This window comes from Tursiops truncatus, chromosome 7 (assembly GCF_011762595.2).
Source record: "Tursiops truncatus isolate mTurTru1 chromosome 7, mTurTru1.mat.Y, whole genome shotgun sequence".
Classification (NCBI taxonomy): Eukaryota; Metazoa; Chordata; class Mammalia; order Artiodactyla; family Delphinidae; genus Tursiops; species Tursiops truncatus.
Window position 1 is genome coordinate 99,990,898 of NC_047040.1, and position 13,955 is coordinate 100,004,852.

At 35.8% G+C, this 13,955-nt stretch overlaps 1 non-coding gene across 1 annotated transcript; it reads left to right on the plus strand.

The window, feature by feature from the left end:
- Positions 1–8,054: 8,054 nt before the first annotated feature.
- Positions 8,055–8,186, plus strand: LOC117313070 (small nucleolar RNA SNORA42/SNORA80 family). The gene has a single exon (XR_004527532.1). It is a non-coding gene; the product is annotated as a small nucleolar RNA SNORA42/SNORA80 family (small nucleolar RNA).
- Positions 8,187–13,955: the final 5,769 nt, after the last annotated feature.

Genomic DNA, 13,955 nt, shown 5'->3' on the forward strand with positions numbered 1-13,955 from the left:
TTCTATTATTATGTGTAATGACTTTAAAGACTTTACAAAGCCAATTTAGTAATAATATATTGAGGATTTTTAATGTATTTAGAAGTAAAATGTATGACAAAAATAGCAAAGATAAAGGAAGAAGTTAAATTATATATTTATATATATATAAAAGCATAGAGCAACCACTAAAAATAATTACAAAGCAAGTAAAATTCATAAGCCAATAGTGGAGATAAAATGAAGTTAATGATAAATTCTCAGTACAGGAGATGGCCAGAAAATAGAGGAAAACTGAAACGGAACAGATGAGACAAATAGAAATAACTATCATGATGATAGATTTGAATCTAAGTATATCAATAATTACAATAGGTATAAATGATCTAAATATTCCAAACAAAATCAGAGATTGTCACATTTGACAAAGAAAGTGAGACCCTATAATATCCTCAAAGATTTTTAAGAATATAAAGGGATTGTGAGACAAAAAAAAAAAAAAAAAAAAAACCTCTTTGAGACCAGCTAATTTATTCTAATATACATATATTAATTAGGTTGGGAAGGAAATGCAGATTCTGTAATTTTAATAGATTGGATTTCTGTAATTTTAATATACTGTCCATAACAAAGTAAAATGAAATACTATAATTCCAAGATCTACAGTAAATCTTGGGATTGAGAATGGGAAAATATTAATGGTGCATGATATTAAGTGCCTGTCATCCAACCATATTAGAAGAGCACATGTTCAGCTTTTAATAATCTAGCCAAAGGGAAGGTAAAGCCACTTCTTTTATACATATAGACTCACGTATATTTTTGGCCAACATACTGATGAACATTTTTCTAACAGAGAATACATAGACACCCAAGTTAGCACATGGACACTGACATAAAAATAGCAAGAGGAATCCTTTTAATCATGATTATATAGTGATAACTGGACTGGAGAGGACTTCAAATCAAATGTCCTTGCCCAGATGATATATATATATATATATATAATATTTCAACTATCATCTGACTCCACCATCCTCAGCACATTCAACATCATTGTCCACACTCTTTCTGCAATAGTTCCTTTACTTGCTACAGTTAAGAAGCACTCTCCTGGTTTTCTGTCCTCTTTAAGGAGTGCTTCTTCTCAGTTTACTTTGGAGATTGACACCTTCTACCTCACACTAAATTTTGGCGTAACTTAAATCTATCAGTTCACTCTATTCTCTCTTTCTAGCCAATAATACATTTTTATTGGATGGATTAATGTATGAATGAGCATGTAAATGTTAATTAGTTCCAAATTTTCCAGGGAATGAACCAATGTGATTTTTCTTGGGAGCTTTCTTTCTCTTTACAAAATTTATAATATATTTTATTTAACCCAATGTACCCAGAATACTATTTTTTTAACATTTATTTTATTGAAGTATCGTTGATTTATAATATTGTGTTAGTTTCTACTGTACAGCAAAGTGATTCAGATATATATATATCTTATTTTTCACATTCTTTTCCGTATGGTTTATTACAGGATATTGAATGTAGTTCCCTGTGCTCTACAGTAGGAATTGTTGTGGGAGCTTTCAGTTTATAACTATGTTTGTTCCTTTCTTTGGCAAGCATTTATTGCTTTGTCTTATTTCATACTGAGGGTTGATATCAAATCTATTGCTTACAGATACTTATCATGCATGAACCTGTAATGGGTGCTGTATAGTTGTTTAATGGCTTTTATTTATTTTTCCAAGAGTTATGCTAGACACTTTATATGTTTCTCATTAAATTCTCACCACAATCCTGTTAGATATGTATTACAGTCCCAAATTAAAGATGAATATGTAAGTGTCAGGGGCTAAGTCAGCTGCACAAAGCAAACCCATCTAGTTAATTTTGAAGCCAGCATTAATAGAGGGTTGGTGAGACCTTCAAGATGGCATAGGAGTAAGATGCGGAGATCACCTTCCTCCCCACAAATACACCAGAAATACACCTACATGTGGAACAACTCCCACAGAACACATATGAATGCTGGCAGAAGACCTCACACTTCCCAAAACGGTCTTGGTGCTCTGGCTGTGTGTCAGACCTGTGCCTCTGAGGTGGGAGAGCCAAGTTCAGGACATTGGTCAACCAGAGACCTCCCAGCTCCACCAGATGAAGAAAGCTCTCCCAGTGATCTCCATCTCAATGCTAAGACCCAGTTCCACTCAAAGACCAGCAAGCTACAGTGCTGGACACCCTATGCCAAACAACTAGCAAGACAGGAACACAACTTCATCCACTAGCAGAGAGGCTGCCTAAAATCATAATAAGGTCGCAGTCACATATAGGTTGACATCTTTAAAAAGTTCTTTCGTGTGTTTCTGAGAGAGTAAAACTAGGCTCAAGGGAAAGATGTAGACAGAAAGCCTGAAGTTTAGTAGGGGAAAACTATCTTAAGAAATCCTTCTTCTGTCTACTCATGTGCTGATTGATTCAATCTTTCAATGGTTTTCTACTTGAGGCAGTAATTCAGGTCATTTATCTCTTTGATGCATTTCCAGAAAACTTATCAGAATTGAAAAACTTTGAAAAACTCAGAATTGGCATTTAGCTAGATTGACTAATAAAAATGAAAGAACATACCAAATAATTTATCAGATGGGGGCATTATTACCAACCTTACAGAAATAAAAAAGATTATAAGAGAATACTGTGAAAATTATATACCAACAAATTAGATAAACTAGATCAAATAAATAAAGTCTTATAAATGCATACTTACCAAAACTGATTCAAGAACAAATAGGAAGTTGGAAGAGACCTATAACAAGTAAAGAGATTGAACCTGTGATCAATTACCTCTCAACAAAAAAATTCCAGGGTCAGTTGGCTTTGCTGGTGAATTCTACCAGACTTTTAAAGAAGAATTAACACTAATCCTTTTCAAACTCATAAAACAAAAACAAAAACAAAGGATAGAAGAGAACACTTCCTAACCCATTCTGTGAGGCCAATATCACCCTGATACAAAAGCAGAGAATGAAAGCACAAGAAAACTACTGATTAATATTACTGTTAAATATAGATGCAAAAATCCTCAATAAAATATTAGCAAACTGAATCCAGCAACATACTAAATCATTATACACCATGACTGAATTAGACTTATACTAGGAAAATGGTGTTTCGGTGTAAAAAAATCAATCCATGAAATGAAGTGAGGTGGGGGGAAGCACATGATCCATTCAGTTGATGCGTAAAAAGCATTTAACAAACTATAACACCATTTCATGATAAAATACACACACACACACACACACACACACACACACACACACACACACACACAAAGACATTGAAAACTAGAAATAGAATGAAACTTCCTCAGCATTATAGAGAACATTTATGAAGAACTCATATCTAAAATCGTACTCAATGGTGAAAGACAGTGCTTTCTCTCTAAGATCAGAGAGAAGAAAAAGATGGCTGCTTTCATCACTGCTATTAGCATCACTATTTAACATTGCACGGAAATGGTGGTAGAAATGGAGATTCTGCATGGGCTCACATAGCCACTGTTGAGTGCTCAATCTGACACCAACAGAAACCAATGCTGATATGACACCGTCCCTGGGGTGATCAGTCAGGTACCTGGTGGCAGATTGATTACACTGAACCACTTTCATTGTGGAAGGGACAGCATTTTGTTCTTATTGGAATAGACAATTACTCTGGATATGGACTTGCCTTCCTAGCACTCCATGCTTTCACCAAAACTACCACCCACAGACTTAAGTATGTCTTATGTACCACCATGATATTCCTTACAGCACTGCTTTGACTCCACGAACACACTTCACAGCAAAGGAAGTGCAGCAATGAGCCAATGGGCCCATGCCCATGGAATTCACTGATTTGATCATGTGCCCCACCATCCTGAAATAGTGGGCTTGTTAGAATGATGCAATGACATTTTGAAGACTTAGTTAAAATGTCAGATAGGTGGTAGTGTCTTGCAGGGATGGTGCAAGGCTCTCCAGAAAGCTGTATATGCTCTGAATCACCACAATTACAAGAGAACTCAGTTATAGAAGTGAGGACTGTAATTGTCATGAGGATTTTCTCTTCATTTTATTGTAACTGTATGTGTGTGTGTGTATACATATATATCACACATCTATTGTATATATATATCAATGTTATATCAGAGCATTTAAGTTAGGCAGCATTATGACCTTGTTATTGTCTTTATTTGGAGGTTTAGTATGGTTTAAGGAGTTGCATATGGGTGTCAAGTTGACAAGGGGTGGACTTGTAATTATTAATCATATGTATCAACTTGACTGGCCACAGTGTACCAGATTAAACATTATTTCTGGGTGTGGCTGTGAGAGAGATTAGCATTTGAATGAGATTAGAATTTGAATCAATGGACTCAGTAAAGTAGATGTCCTCCTCAATGTGGATGAACATCACCCAGTCCATTGAGGAGCGTAGTAGAACAAAAGAAGGAGGACTTTGCCCCCTTTTTTTTGAGCTGAGACATCTCATCTCGTCTTCTCCTGCCCTTGGGCTTCTACTAAATTATACCATCTGCTTTCCTGGGGATCTAGCTTACAGACAATTAACTGTGAGACTTCTCAGCCTCCATAAATGTGTGAACCAATTTCTCCTAATCTCTCTCTCTACCTCTCTCATACTCTCTCATATATATGTGTATATACACATACATACATACATCTTATTGTTTCTGCTTCTTTGGAGAACACTAATACTTTTAATCATTTTGTCTGAAATAATTATCACAACCTCTCCAATCTAATGCAGACAATATTTAAATTATGTGATCATGGTTTACAATTATACAACTTATTGGGAGACATTTGAACAAGATATAGGTCCTCAGATTACAAATATAACTGATGTTCTCTCTAAAGTGTGATTATCTGTAGATATTTTAAGCCTAAAGATGTCAAACACACACATACAAACCTTTAGAAAGCCAATAAAATTATGGTATACAGCAGTGGTATTTCCTCGAATGGCAGAAAAAAATAAAATTTAACTTACAGAAGACATTATTCTAGTATAAAGTAATGTGAACGGAGTTATCTTCTAATGATATGAGGAAAAATATTTTCACATTCAGCTGAGGAGCTGAAGGGCAAATAACTCCATTTGTGGAATTTGATGAGCCCTAAAATGCGAGTAATTTCTCTTTATCTATAAAGAGAGCCGTGAAAGTCTCAACATAAGTCTAGTTCCCATTTGCTCCTCCTGTCAATGTGATTAACTGAAGTCTTTAGGTGGTTATTATGAGTTCTAATAAGGAGTCTGTGAGTGAATTTTTACAGTCTTTTAGAGTAACACTTCTGCTTACCGAACTCTGAAGCAAACATTTCAAGCCAACAGACACAAGACTGCTAGTGAAAGTACAGTTTTCCAAAATATCACAATCCACTCCTTAGACATAGAATGTGTTATTGAGGGAAGACTATGTTGGCTTTCATATGTGGGAGTTTTCTCCTAGGTCAGGAGATACACATGAGCCGTTGAAATCTCAAGGCCTCCTACATCCACTTGGACTCTCATGATTCTCCAAGTACATGGTGCCTTAAAAAACTAATTCCCGGTCTTCCCTGGTGGCGCAGTGGTTGAGAGTCCGCCTGCCGATGCAGGGGACACGGGTTCGTGCCCCGGTCCAGGAAGATCCCACATGCCACGGAACGGCTGGGCCCGTGAGCCATGGCTGCTGAGTCTGCGCGTCCGGAGCCTGTGCTCCGCAACGGGAGAGGCCACAACAGTGAGAGGCTCGTGTACCGCAAAAAAAAACAAAAAAAAAAACCCAAAAAACCACAACTAATTCCCAAAGCTCGCATTGTATCTTGCTGAGTCTTCATACACCACACATTACTGAAAATAATTGAAAAATAGCAAGGAACTAATGAAAAATCCAAACTTTAATTTGGCCAGCCACTGGAAGCTGTCTGTGTATCTCACTTTTTAAATCGAAATTCCTTATTTTAAAATAATTAAATATCAATTTACTCTCTTTAAGTTTTTCAAACTACTTTAGCTAAAGCCAATGGTTCAATTGTTTGCTTCATAAAGAAATATGAGTATGTATATTCTTGTAAATTATAAAATTCAATTTTTATCATCTTCTATTCTTGCATTAATCTTATTTTATCAAATGATGAGTTTAAGTAGATAAAATATCACCATTAAAAATATATTTACCCAGACATACACATACATACACGTGCACACACACCCACTACAGATCAACCCAAGAACAGCCCTCATGTTGATTTTCAGCTTAACTCTACTCTTAGGTTTGTACTTGAAGCAACTGATTAACATAAGGTGAAATATATTGCAATTAAACTTTGAAATAATTTTAGGAAAGTGATGGCATCAAAAGAAAAGGGTAAAACCAAGATTTGCATATCATACCATTTTAGCTTCTTCTTTTCTATATTCTTATGTAAAAAATGCTTTTTTTTCTCCTGACGTTTCTTTTTAAACACCTTTTTATTATCCTTTTCAGTGGGTAAACTGATTTACTGTCTTGCTGCCTAAGCACTGCTACTGGTGAACAGACCTTATCTCTGGCCTAATATTGAATTTTTTGTTGTTGTTTTTGCTTTTTGTTTTTTTTACTTCATTTTGATTTTGGACACCTGGATCTCCTTGTATCTATTAATGGGAAATTTGAGTGACTGGAAAATATCTAATACAGTATTTAGTACTTGTGTATCTTTAGAACACTTCCAAAGATATAGTGAAAAAAAGTGAAATATTTTTTGAAGGAAGGCTTATGTTTTTTTTTTTCCTATTCAATACAGAGCAAAGGGAGATTTGACCAATATTTAGCTCATCTGATACCATCGTCTCACCTGATTTCATTATGTCATGTATTTCCAATTGCACACATTAATCTGCAGCATCCTGCGATTTCCCAAAGTAGAAGTCATATTATGAAATTAAAAGGCTTTTATCAAGGTATTATGTCTGTTTACCAATGAACATGTGAAATAAAATCATTGCTTTCTAAGTGAGGTCAAACCTCACGATGGCAGGCAAATCACCCTGCCAAATCAGCACCACATCACACAAATTTCTCAGACTATGCCACAGTGCAGAGATGGCATAGGGTCTGATCTGCTTTGGTAATGAATTAACCTCATCCATGAGTGTATTTATACTACACACCAGTCTGAGAGATTGTGTATTATAAATGATAAAACAATGAATTGAGTTGAGAAAATTGTTATGATCTCCAAGGGTCCTTCAATGCCTGCATTATATGATTCTAAGACTCTTACCCCGAAAACATCTGATTTAATTGACCAAATATGTTTGTCTATTCAAATTAACAGATACTGCAGATGTGAATCCTGGACTGGAGAATTGATAAAGTTAATTGTGTGAATGTTTTCTTTCCAGGCAGACAATCAAGAGAGTTAATCATTAAAAGCTTTTTGAAAATGGAGGTTATTGGATAATATAGTCTAATTATTCTACCTAAATCACAGTATTCTTGAATATTAGCCTTTTTTCCCCTTAGCCTCTCATATTATTTTATTAGCCCAAACCTGACGTGGATAGACTCCTTCTAGCATTTTCAATCGTGAAAAGTTTTAAAAGGAACATCAATTATATATAAATAAACTCCATAGACATCCAATATTTAAGGGTAAAACAACATTAATAATATCTATTTTATGTCTAATACCTCTCATTAGTTTTGCCTGAGGTTTTCCATGTCTTTTAAAATATCTTTTAATTCTTAAATTCCGCTCTCATCCTCCTTCTTCCAAGCAATTTATTTGTAGAAGAAACCAGGTAATTTATCCTATATAGTTTCATACACTCTGGAGATATTAATTTTTACTAAGAATTCAACCAAAATGCTATTAATACAATGCTAACCATTTAGCATCATATTTCACTTGCTATTTTTCCAAGGTTCTTTTACAGGATCTGATTTGATCCATTTGGTCCTTCCATCACAAGTAAAATCCTTAATGAGAATGGCACCTCTAGGGAACCGTAATGAGATACGAGGTTAAAGAAGCCATGTCAATGCATGGGTTTGGATTTATGGCAAGCCCGTTCCCCTGGGCCTCTCATAGTGTCCCATGTCAGAGCAAACTGGCCCCGAACCATTGCCTGGCCTCTGTCTGTAGGCCACAGGCACTGAAGTGGTTTGCACAGTGAAAAAGAAAAGGAGAAAAAAAAAAAAAAAGAAGCCAGGTCAGACTGGTCATATGTTTACCCTTAGTTGTTTGAGGTCGGCTGCTAAAAGCTGAGTTGCCATCAAGGTGAGATCCCAGGGATGCTTGTCAAACTTCAGTGGCAACAAGCAAGGCAAAATTATTTTAAAGAAATACTGAATTTTAAAGCTAGGGAAGAAGCAAAGACAACAGGATGCAAATCAAGGGAAGATTTGAGCAAACAATTTAATAGAGACATAGCCATAGCCAGTACAAGTATGTGGAAACAATTTTAAGGAATATTTCTTCTAAGGCCAAGTTTGAAGTTTTATATAAATCTTAACAGACTGGGCACATATTAGGTTACATTGGAAATCCAAATATTAATTTCCTAATTTTATGGAGAAAGTATTAAGCTCAGATTGATTTCTTATTTGAATAATTCTTTAATGTCAGCATACTGCTTTCAAATGATCTTAGTATTTTTAATTCTAACATTCTATGTTGCCTAGATCAAGAAAAATATTAGTTTCAAAAACATATTTAGCATTCCCCAAAAAAACAATTTGATACCTACATAATCAACCGAAAGGATTTTTTTTTAATTCTAAATTCATTAATCAACCAAGTTTGGAATCCACTGCTTAGACCAGACCAAACCTCACAGTTCTACCTCTTTTTATTTTATTGTTTGTTTGTTGACATATTTAAATGATAGAGACCAGAAGTAACAAGATATACAGAAAATTTTTCTTATTTCGGAGTCAACCTAGTTTTTCAAGCTTGGGCAATTTAGCTTCTAAGAGCCTCCCTTTCCTCTCCTTTAAAATAGAAATTAAAATACACACCTTAACCATGAGTATTAAATCAAATAATTTAAGAGATTGGATGGTAGTAAGTACTCAATAAATGCTAGCACTTAATCTTCTTTTAATCAATAATGCATTGCTTAAAAAAACAGGTGCACTAATGGCTATATTTAATACAGGCATAATTTTGCCATTAATTATTTGTAAAAATAAAAGAAGCAATGAGTAGGTTTATTTTAATTCATTTTTAAACATATAGGTCTTGCTGTTGAGTTTATTAATTCATGCGTTTATGTTCAGGGTAAATTAGGGTCCTCTAGAGAATCAAGGGATATTTTTTCTTCAATAACAAATCATTTCTAAAAGGGAAACTTAAAAAGCATCTGCAAGCTTTGAAGATTATAACATTTGCTGGTGTAAACATGGGAGAATACATGTAATATACATTACTAGTGGCCTGTTGGTCAAAGAAGTCAGAAATGCTCCCAGAGGTAAAATAACTGTGAGAGGCGCATTTAACAACAAATAAGGTAGGAAAGAATTTTCCATGACCTTCTTGTTCTTGTCTCTTCCAGTCTCAACTAGTACATTAATCACTCAGACAACGAGACACACTAAACAGCTGGCCTGAACATCCTGTGAAGTCCTGGAGTTTTCATAATTGGTGTTGGCTAGTAGTGCTAGCCCAGGAATACTCAGGATGGCTACACTGAACGTGGAGATGCAAAAGATTTCTTCATTTGTCTGCTCCTCCGGTGAATCATTTGTTTGGAACCTGGAACCAACTGAGATTTTCTGTTATACAAGCAGCCTTTAGGTTATCCAACCACACTCAGCATGGGCTTGGCTTGCCAAGGAAAACCTCCCTACTTCAAATTCTAAGATTTTCCTTTATACTTAAATTGCACATCTGGTAGCAGATTGCAAGCTTTTCAACCCCCACACAATTTCTACTTTTTCTGGGAAAGGGGATTACTAACCACGTAATTCAAACTAATATTATCTCTTTTTACAGAATTAATGAGAAGCTGTAATTACCAACACTGTTTACCTGCTACTCTGGGAGTATATTTCCAAGGCACATGAATTAGCCATCGTCAGCTTTATAATTAGCGTGTGACAACTTTAATTCCAAAGGCATGTTTAATCAACAGCAACAGATGGAAATGCGCCTAGTGGTAAGTCATCCCCTTAACAGCTCCTGATAGCGAGTTTGTTCCACTGGCTCTGAATTATAAGCTATTTAGCATAGTAAGTGCTAAATTACTGGTAATATTCTCCATCTTTTTTGGGCTATCAGAGTTACAATACATGAAAGTAATTATAATCACTGACATGTATGAGTACTCACTACATACTAAACACTATTATTGTTTTAACTTAATGAAGACTCTTATATTAGGTAATTTTAATATGCCCATTTTACAGGTGAGGGAATTGAGCCTAAGAAAATCAAAGTGACTTGCCAAGAGTTCCACAGCTCTTAGCAGTAGGGTCAAATTTGGATTCACTATGATCGTGCTGTAATAAAATACCTTTGTTATTCTCAATCGTATGGGGCTGTTTAGTGGTTTGGATTCTGCTGAAAAATTTGTGTTATTTTGTGGATCTTATGATTACAGGATCCAGTTTTTCTAACTTTTCTCCTCACAAGGAGCAGTCATATACATAGAGGACAGCAGCTGTCTGCTTGGTCCTTTTATTAATTCTACAAACATGTATTAACTCAGAGTCAGTCACTGTGCAAAGTTTGGACTCACCATTATCTATCTTGAATAGCAGCTGCAGAAACTTTTGGGGAACCCTCTCAGAGATGTTCTTTCTACCACCCAGAGATTCACTGAAGCTACCTTCACCAAGCCTACCATATATACAGCACCTTGTGACTTTACCTCCAGCCCCCATAAGCCAGCCCCTTCTAGGGTTTCACCACTGCAGGAAAAAGATGACCCAGCAGGCTCGGATCTCCATTTCTAAAGTTCCCAGACTTAAGATATCAAATCAGATGCAGGGAAGGGATGCCAAAGTTTAGGAGTTTGGAGCACTTTGACCTCTCCCTATCAAAACACAATTTCTCCTTCCCCACTCTACCTCAGGGGACAGTATAGACTAAACATATCTAGACCTGGTACCAGTGATTTTTAAACCTATCCTAAACATTGAGATTATTTGAGGAATTTAAACAAAAGCCTCAGCAAGCGTGCCCAAATCCATACCGGTTATTCAAAAATCTCTGGAGGTGTGGCCTGCACGTTTCTCCCTGTGAAAACCTCCTCATGTAAATGTCATGTCTAGCTGGGGTTGGGATGTATAGCTTTAGACATTCAAGCACAGAGGGTTCTTTAATGTTTTTCTGAAGAAAAAAGTTGTTGTGTGTTTATATTAAATCCCAAAAGTCATGGGTAAATTGCCTGTAACGGTCATTTCTTAGGCACAGAAAGTGGAATCTGAAAAGGTTCTGGCCCCTACAATGATTCTGAGGGGGTTTGTCCCCTCTAATTTAGAATGTGTTGTTGTTAGAGAAATGACGACTGCCATGTGATCACACAAATACCACTTTCATTTCTTTGCAATTAACCCTGAGGTGACTTTTATTCATTTTGGAAATGTAGAAATATCTAACTGCCAAACATGGTTTAATAGCCTTAGAATTAAAAAAGAATACATTACATTTTTTTCCTTTTTTGGTCCTCAACGATCATTGGCTTTTTGCCCCTTCGCTCGGTTAATGAATAGTAACTCTAAGATGTTCAGATCCAGTGCCTGATCTTTCGACCCTTGGTGAAATTCTTTAAAACATAGGCACATGTGCCCACATACACACACACACACATACACACACACATCATATCATGTTAGTAATAAAGGGCCTTTAGAGATCTTTGATTTACAAATGGGGAAACATGCATTATCTTTCACATAGCTTGATTCGTTTACAGCCACATACGTAATGTGAATTTTACAGTTTAGACTTAATTGAACTGATTCACTGACAGTCAGGTATATGTTAGTAATACAACCCAAATGTAATTTTTAATGTACCAGGCCATCACCCTGAATATGAATAATGGAACTATCCTTTACATTACTAGGTGGCCTATGGACAAAATTAGACTATTAGCTAAGATTATAAAATAATTAATTCATCTAAAAAAAGTAAAATGTACCATGAAATCACTATTTTGTGCTGCGCACTCAATAATTAAGTAAAAACAATAAAACATACCAACTAATTCGACTTGGTCTTGTGGGGTAATGCACAGGTATGCATTTCCTTGCCACAAGACACTGAAACTTTTTATAAACCTAAAGGGGGAAATAACCACTTAAATATAACAATGATACAAATAATATTATTTCTACAGTGTGTCGTCAGTTTTTTATAAAGGATGAAAGGATGCCTTGAAGTAGATCCTTTGACATTGTCCCCTTCTCTCCAAGGCCACCTTTATGTGTGTATGTGCATAGGATCCTGCATACAGAAGTGTCCATTCTTCGTTCAATACTCTTCTGTCACCATCTTGAATTCTTAATATAAATAAGGACTTTGTATTGTTATTTTGCATAGTCCATACAAATTATGTAGCCATCCCCCTTCACCCCTGTTCTTTACTCTTGAAACTAACAAGTTTATGCCCCTGATGTCTCTGATATTTCTCGGCTTAAGCTCAGAGCTTGATGGCGGAAATTGACCCTTGACTCTCTCAGGCAAGATCAACACTTATTTCCTCTTGCTCTGTGCTCCTGACCGCTCCTGATGTTCTCAACACCTCATCAACCTCAGGAAACCTGAGGACACAATCCAGCGGCAGGACTCTAACCTATGACGCCTGCTGGGTTTGCTCACACTCCCCTTATCGCCCACTCAAGCAACTGATGAGAATCAAGCCATTAATTAAAAATTGGAAATGATTCCTTACAAAATGCAGTACACAAAGGGATATATACATATTTTCCATGCTTTTCTTTTATAACGTTGCACCTCACATTTAATCTTTACAGTTAGTATTCTTGTTCCTCTGACAACACACTAAGAAGCCATCTCAGAGTTACCCATTCTTCTCGCTTTAATCTTGGTTCTATTAGCTTCAGTGTCAGAAAATGATATGTTCTTCTTTTTCCTCAAATTCTGGTCGGATACTCCATTTCCAATCTTACTATATACAGATGGCACACAAATGCAGAGTCATTCTAATGGTGAAAATGCTTTTTCTTTCCATGAAAAGAGGCATAGGCATATTTTCTCTTGTTAAAAAAGTAATTTCTTAAAAGGCAACCAGCTCATTGGATTGGGGTGATTGAAGCATTTCGCCCTAACAAAATGACTTAATCAACACACACACACACACACACACACACACACACACACACACACACACACACTCCCCAACTGGGAAATTAATGGAGCCTATATTCAAGATGTTTAGTATTTTCAGACATGCTGGCAAATTGAACTATCAAGGACAGAGCTGCAAACAAGAAAATCATCTCACAACCATTTTATTAATATAAAGGAACACTTCAATATGTGAAGAGTCCTAGATTCAGAAACAGTCTGTGAATATTTTCTCAAGGATATCATTTGAATCCCATGAAAATATGTGTAAGAAATAAGAGCAAATGGGAGAGGATACAGAGGTTCTGTGAATATTATCCAGGCTGCAGTTAGGTTTCTATGTCATTGATCCTACATTCAAAATAAAATTCACTAGCCCCAAAATGATTGGCATTTATTTTTTCTTGGATTATACACACTCTTATTTTTTCCTCGGACTATACACAGTCTTATTTTTTCCTCATCAGGCTGTTAATATCATAAGATATTATTTAAAACATCCTTTCTTGTTTTATTAAACTTTTGAAAAGCTAATCTGCAGGCAAATAATTGTGTGTGTCTGCGATTGTAAAATTGTTATCTGCAGAGTCAGTTTCTGTGATCTAAAACTCTGGAATTCTATTCATT